Source organism: Cygnus atratus, chromosome 34, assembly GCF_013377495.2.
Source record: "Cygnus atratus isolate AKBS03 ecotype Queensland, Australia chromosome 34, CAtr_DNAZoo_HiC_assembly, whole genome shotgun sequence".
Lineage (NCBI taxonomy): Eukaryota > Metazoa > Chordata > Aves > Anseriformes > Anatidae > Cygnus > Cygnus atratus.
The window spans coordinates 115,299-123,046 of NC_066395.1; the positions used below are offsets into that span (position 1 = coordinate 115,299).

The following is a 7,748-nucleotide window of genomic DNA, read 5'->3' on the forward strand; positions in this document are numbered from 1 at the left end:
AGACCGTCCTCATGCCCAAGGGGCTCTCAAGCAGCATACCTCAAGGCAGAGATCATAGAATCACAGAATCATCAAACAGCTTGGCTTGGAAGAGACCTTAAAGACCATCTAGTTCCAACCCTCCTGCCATGGGCAGGGATGCCACCAACTAGATCAGGTTGCCCAGAGCCTCGTCCAACCTGGCCTTCAACACCTCCAGGGATAGGGCATCCACAACTTCTCTGGGCAACCTGTTCCAGTGCCTCACCACCCTCTGAGTGAAGCATTTCCTCCTAATCTCTAATCTAAATCTCCCCTCTTTTCCTTTAAAAACAATCTCCCTTGTCCTGTCATTATCCTTTTCCTTTGCTTATGCAGCCCAGGATGCAGTTGGCCTTCTGGGTTGCAAGCACACACTGCTGGCTCATGTCGAGCTTTTCATCCACTAGAACTCCCAAGTCTTTCTCTGCAGGGCTGCTCTCAATGAGTTCTTCACCCAGTCTGTCCTCATGTCTGGGATTGCCCTGACCCAGGTGCAGCACCTTGCACTTAGTCTTGTTGAACCTCATTAGGTTCACATGGGCCCACTTGTCTAGCTTGTCCAGGTCCCTTGGATGGCATCCCTTCCTTCTGGTGTATCGCTGCACCACTCAGCTTAGTGTCATCTGCACACTTCCTGAGGGTGCACTCGATCCCACTGTCTATGTCGTTGATATTGATATTAAACAGCACACCAGTCCCAAGACAGACCCTTGAGGAACACCACTCGCCACTGGCCTCCACCTGGACATGGAGCCAACACTTCTGGGCACAGCCTTCAAGCCAATTCATTATTGACTGAATGCTCCACCCTTCAAATCCACCGCTCTGCAACTTGGAGATCGGGATGTCATGTGGGACTGTGTCAAAGGCTTTGTAGCAGTCCAGGTAGGTGCCATTTTCCTTGTCAGCTGATGCAATCACTCCATTATAGAAGGCCACCAGACTGGTCAGACATGATTTGCTCTGCTTCTTGTAGCAGGAAAAAAGGAGAAACTGCCCAAGAAAACTACCACCAGCCCCAGCCCCTCATGCCAGTAGTTCCCAGCACCAGCCTTCCACCACGGTTTGGGGAGGGCCGGTTGCTGAAATGTGAGCACCTCCATCCTCCTGCTGGGCTCAGGGCCTGTACCGGGGGAACGGCCAGCCCAGCCTGGTCCCTCTCTGGGCCCAGAGCCCAGCCAGCCCCAGGGCAGGGCTGTCTGCGAACCCCTGTGTGGGACATGCTGGGGCTGGGACAAGGCTGGGTGAAGGGGGGAGGATGCTAAAGCAGAAGGGCAGTGGGGGCTGGGGCAGTGAGGGCTGGCAGGGGGCTGTGCTGGGGGAACATTTCCTTACCCCTGCACGCATGCTGCCCCATGTGGTGACTGCAGAGAGGTCCCAGGGGGCTGCAGGTGGGACAGTGGGGCTTGGTTGTCCTGCAGAGGGGAATGCACATAAAGCCATGATAGTACAGGGAAGCTTCCACAGTGCCAGGACCCCCAATTTACCCCAAAACTCAATGCCCAGCTTTGGTGCGTTAACCTTGGCTGTCTCCCAGGTGCCCACCACGCTGCTCTCTCAACACCCCTCCTCAGCAGGATACAGGGAGAAAATACAAATAAAATAACTCATGGGCTGAGGTAAGGACCAAGAAATGGCTCACAACTACTGTTGCAGACAGGACAGACTTGGGAAGATTATCGTCATTTCTTGCCAGCACATAACAGTGTAGAGCACTGACAAGTAAAGACAACTAGAAACAACTTTACCGCCACTCCACTTCTTCTACCTCCTCCCAGCAAGAGGTGCAGGGTGATAAGGAATGGGGGTATCAGTCCATGGTGCTTTGTCTCCGCTGCTCCTTCCAGGTTACTCTCTTCCCTTCTCCAGTGTGGGGTCACTCCCATGGGATGCCATTCCCAAACTGATCCTACATGACCTCCCCACAGACAGCAGCTCTTCAAGAAGAGCTTCAGTATGGACCTGTACCAAGCTGGGGAAAGTCCTTCAGGAATGGACTGCTCCTCTCCATGGGCAGCAGCTCCCACCAGAAATCTTGCTCCTGTGGTTGCTCCTCTCCATGGGCTGCAGCTTCCTTCAGGCCACATCCACCTGCTCCACCAGGGGCTCCTCCACGCGTCTGCAGGGCTTCTTCTCTCACATTTTCTCACTCTTCTGCCAGCTGTTGCTGCACAAAGATTTTTTTTTGTACTTTCTAAAAAATATTATCAAAGATGCACAACTAGTGTCACTCATTGGCTCAGCTTTGACCTGCAGCCAGCGGATCCCTTTTCGAGAGGGAGCTACTAGCTCTGATCTGAACTGGGGCAGCTCCTTTAGTCTCAATAAGCCACCTCCAGCAATTATTCCACATCTGGCGCAGCTCCTGGTCCCTTCTCACAGAGGCCACCCATGCAGCCCAATACACATGTTAGGGAAGAAAAGTATGTTGCAGAACTCCTAAAGAGGGTCCTTCAAAAAGGAAAATGCCCTTGCAGGATAGGCTGATTTGAAGTAGTAGGTCCCACCATTGCAGCCTGGGAACCATTATTCATTACAACTGGGAAACTGAAAAGGCAGTAAGAAGGTAGCTTGTGCCATTTGAACCATGTGGTTTGCCTGATGTGATTCACAGGATCACCTAGAGAAACAGATGAGAAGGTAAAGAATGCACAAAAGGGCATTCAGAAATTGGAGGAGGAGGAAATTCCCAAATTAACTGTCTTAAGCAGAGGAGAGGAAGATGGGGCCCTACCTTTGCTGGGGCCCCAGGCACAAGAAAGATGTGAACCTGTTAGAGTGAGTCCAGAGCAGGGCCACCAAGATTATCAGAGGGCTGGAGCACCTCTCCTGTGAAGAAAAGCTGAGAGAGGTGCGGCTGTTTAGCGTGGAGAAGAGAAGGCTCCAGGTAGACCTTATTGCAGCCTTTCAGTACTTAAAGGTGTCTTATAAAAAGGATGGAGAAAGACTCTTTACTCGGGTAGATAATGATAGGACAAGGGGGAAAGGTTGTAAATTAAAAGAAGATAGATTTCGATTAGACATTACGAAGAAATTCTTCACTCAGAGGGTGGTGAGGCACTGGAAGAGGTTGCCCAGAGAAGCTGTGGATGCCCCATCCCTGGAGATATTCAAGCCAGGTTGGATGGGGCCTTGGCCAACCTGATCCAGTGGGTGGCATCCGTGCCTGTGGCAGGGGGGTTGGAGTTAAATGATCTTTAAGGTCCCTTCCAACCAAAGCCATTCTATGATTCTATGATATGATTCCGTGAAGATCTTAGGGCCCGCAGACATAGTCTCTGCTTACAAATCAAACAGCTGTAGTTGGAAGTCACAAAAACACAAGTCCTAGAAACAGAAGTAGAAGTTTTAAAAAATGAGCTAGAGGAAGCCAGAACAACAGCTCAGTTTCTAGCAGAGCTATGGAAAGTCAATAACACAACTCACAATCATCTCAAGGGAGTCACTGCAGTCTGGGAACTCCAGACGACAGCCTGGACAAGTCCATAGGTTCTGCGAGGGAGGCCGGGATTCCTGTGGGCTGGCACCATGCATTCTGGCACACTTGCCAGTGGATTCTTGAAGATGACCTTCACTTGAAATGACCATTGGGACCTTGAGAAACTCGTGCAGGCTCACTGCAAAAAATTTAGGCTGGAAGACTCCAGAGTGGGTGACTTTGAGTAGCTGTGGCAGAGCCCAGCTGCTTGCCCCAGTCTGGGAATATGTCCCCTTCCACCTAGGGAAATTCAAAGGGATTAATATGAACAGACCCATCAGGTCAATCTGCACAGTAAGGGAAAATAATAGTTCTTGTGCTGTAGGTGCAGCAGGCAATAGGCCTTGGATTGGGCCTCAGAAGACTCAAGCAGATCTAATCCTGTTCATCCCTGAGCTAAGACAAACACTGTGAGCAGAGCAAAGGACACCGAGTGGTGCCCTACCATGAAGGAGGATGCAGAGCACAGCTGTAAGAGGCGTCTTTCTTGTGCCATGACCGACGCAGGTTCATCTGAAGTGAAAGCCCCAGCCCAGGACCCATGGAGTGAAGGTCCCTGGGCACACTGCAGAAAGACTTTGCAAGACCTCTGCCAGTGACAGCTTGAAGCTCACCAAATGCATCTTGGCAGTAGCAGGTCCTTTTGGCACAGGGGCAGATGTCCTCCCTGGCAACACCACCACGGAGGCCACCACTGCAAAGCTGCTGCGTGACACCGACTTTTGTCCCCGGGGTCCAGACAGGGGAGAGGGGAAGGGGAGAGGCAGGCCATGGGGAGGGGGCTGGAGTGAGGTCACTGCCACTGCAGCAGCCTGACTGGCCCTCAGAAGGGCTGGCCGGCAGGCACTATGACATCATCCTGCGCGTCAGAGAGCCCCCTGGGCAGAAATGACGTCACTGCAGAGGGGAGGGCGAGGGGCTGGCAGAGCCCCATCGAGGGGCTGGCTGTGGGTCCCCTCTGCTACAGCCACCTGACGGCGCGGGGCAGGCAGGAGGGCAGGCAGGGCTCGTGGCCGCCTTGCTCAGGATGAGCCCTGGGCGAGCTGGGTGAGAAATCTGAGCCTTAGCTCCAGGCCTGGCACCTCTGGTTTCACCCAACACCCATCAAGAAGGCACAGAGTCCCTCAGCCCCACCTGTGCCTGCTGTCATTAAATCAGCCTCCCCACTCAGCAGCAGCCCTGCATTTCCCTTCTTCAGCCTTGATCTCCAATGCAGCAATCCAAGAAGTTTTTTGGTCTTGGTTTTCTTGCAAACACCAACTCCAGGTGAGCTCCGCCATTGCTAAAAACTTACATCCACCAGAAAGGCATTTAATCTAAATTTCTTTTTGGGAGCCTGTCCTTGCTGTCACGCCCTGGCAGCTGCTTCGTGGCCCCTGTCTGCACCCTGTCCCTGCAGCAGCCCAGCCCCACTGCCCCACACATGCTCCCACAGCCGTGCTGCCAAGGCACCGCACATGGCAGTGCACGTTCAGGGCTGGGTCAAGGGCCCTCTGTTAAAATCCCATTAACACCCTCACGGTCCCTTCCTGCCATGGACCTCCTGCCTTTGCAGCCTCCTCCAGCCCCCGGCTCCTGCCCTGACCCAGCCCCATTCCCATGGGAGGCTCTGCAGACAGCCCTGCTCCAGGTCTGCAGGGCTCTGGGCCAGGACAGAGGCTGACAGGGCTGGCCGTTCCCCCGACACAGGCCCTGAGCCCAGCACGAGGACGGACATGGCCTGGCAGCCAAATGCGCCCCTAAACCTGGGGGGAGCGGCCAGTGCTGGACATGGTCGACAAGAGAGGCTGCAGGTGACGAAGGCCCTGGGCCACCTCCCTGCTCTGTCCATGCCAGTAGGGCACAGCCCGGCCTCCTCCCTCCTGCATCAGCCTGTCTTCCATCCCTGCCACACGACCCGAAGCCAGTGGTGCGTGTCCTCCCCGTGCATGGCCACACATCCCAGCTTGACATGGATGTTTCTCTGTGCTGGGTAGCTCCAGCCCAGCCCAGCTGCCCCCCAGCTCTCCCACCTCCCTGCCCTCTGCCCACCTCCCTGCCCTCTGCCCAGCCCAGCCCAGCAGCCCAGGCTGGGCTGGCCCCACGGCAGTGCCCACCACAGGCTGCTGCAGGGCTCTGGGCACTGCCTCCACAGCCCCAGTTCCCATTCACTCCTGATCTGCTGAGATTGGGTCTCAGACCAAGGTTTATTTGGTTTCAATACACGGAGAGCCTGCCTTCCTGGCTACAGAAACCCTGGGTCACATGGACAGGCAGATGGATACTCAGGTAGAAGGGCATCAAGAAGGCATTTCTGGGTAGACAACAGTATCACAACAGCAGAAAGGGAAACCAACAAACTGAACAAGCAAGCAAACTCCTTATAAAAGGGGGAGATGGATTGTCACGACATACACGGAGAGTCATCCGCAGAAAAAGGAAAACAGTCTGTGGTCACTGATAAACACCCTGTTAGCAGTTTCCATATTGAATTCTTGAGCTCCTGGTTCCTCATGTTGTAGATGAAGGGGTTCAATACTGGAGGCAGAACGGAGTACAGAACTGCCACCATCAGGTTCAGGGGTGGGGAAGAGATGGAGGAGGGGTTCATGTAGGCAAAAATTCCGGTGCTGACAAAGAGGGAGACCACGGCCAGGTGAGGGAGGCACGTGGAAAAGGCTTTGTGCCGTCCCTGCTCAGAGGGCATCCTCAGCACAGCCCTAAAGATCTGCACATAAGAGAAAAGAATGAAAACAAAACACCCAAACCCTAAAAAGGAAATGAACGTGAGAAGCCCAACTTCCCTAAGGTAGGCATCTGAGCAGGAAAGCTTGAGGATCTGGGGGATTTCGCAGAAGAACTGGTCCAAAGAATTGCCTTGGCAGAGCGGCAGGGAAAATGTATTGGCAGTGTGCAGCACAGCATTGAAAAAAGCCACTGCCCCAGGCAGCTGCTGCCATCTGGGCACAAGCTCTGCTGCCCAGGAGGCTCCCGTAGTGCAGGGGCTTGCAGATGGCAATGTAGCGGTCGTAGGCCATGATGTGAGAAGAAAATACTCTGCTGAGAAAGAATAGAAATAGAAAGACCTGTGCAAGACATCCCGTGTAGGAAATGCCCTGGTGTCCCAGAGGGAATTGGCCATGGCTTTGGGGACAGTGGTGGAGATGCAGCCCAGGTCGAGGAGGGCGAGGTTGAGGAGGAAGAAGTACATGGGGGTGTGGAGGCGGTGGTCGCAGGCTACGGCTGTGAGGATGAGGCCGTTGCCCAGGAGGGCAGCCAGGTAGATGCCCAGGAAGAGCGCGAAGTGCAGGAGCTGCAGCTCCCCGCGTGTCTGCGAATGGCAGGAGGAGGAACTCGCTGATGGAGCTGCTGTTGGACATCTGATGCCTCTTGGCCTTGGGACCTGTCCAAAGACAAAAGCACATGGAGATCTTTGGGCAGACTTCTCTGAGAAAATCTCCGTCCTTTCAGCAACACCCTTCCTTTCTCACCCCACCTCCACAAATACGCGCTTTCTCAGCAGCATCTTCATTCTCCTTCCTGGCTGAAGCTCTGGTTTGTGCTGGCTGAGCACTGTTTGGAGCCACGGCCTCTGCCCATGAGCTCCATCGGACTCAGCACTGCTGTGCAGCAGCGGGTACCTGGGAAAGCTGGTGACCCATTCTGAAACTCATAGTTTCGTTCAGATGCAGTGTACCTGTAATACAGAGGGGCTGTTCAACATCCTCCAGCAGGATAACCCCAGGGACACCGCTGGATGTCCATAAACCAGAGTGACCTGAACAGAGCCAGCTCATTTCCCAGCACTAGGCCCTGCAGTGACCAGAGCCATTTTGACTAGAGCTGGCTTGGGCACTTTGCTCCCAGGGATGCACCTCCAGAGCAGGACTCACTATTCTGGTGTTGGAGCTCTATCTTTAAACCCACTGCCCTGGGAGTCTGAGGGGAATAGCAAGGGCAGGATGGATGGGAGGGGAAACACAGAGAAAAGGTCCAGGGTTCCTAGTGAGGGAGGCAGGAAACGGAGTGAGAGATGGGCACTTGGGGGGGTTCTCTGTTCTGAGGGTCCTGCTGCCAAGGGGACAATGCAGCCTGAGATCCCATAGTTGTGGGGACAGAGGCTTTGCCGGATGGCAGTCAGGATAATGGAAGGTGTCAGCAGTGCAGGGATGGCACTGAGGTGCCCAAATTCCCCTACCATGGAGTTTCTGGGAGCAGCTCCCGCTCACTCCCTGCCCATGGCTCTGCTGCCTGCAGCTGTCCCTGCCTG

At 54.3% G+C, this 7,748-nt stretch overlaps 1 pseudogene; it reads right to left on the bottom strand.

Annotated features, from left to right (window-relative positions):
* Window positions 1–5,882: 5,882 nt before the first annotated feature.
* LOC126913627 (olfactory receptor 14A16-like) lies at window positions 5,883–6,480 on the bottom strand (annotated as a pseudogene).
* Window positions 6,481–7,748: the final 1,268 nt, after the last annotated feature.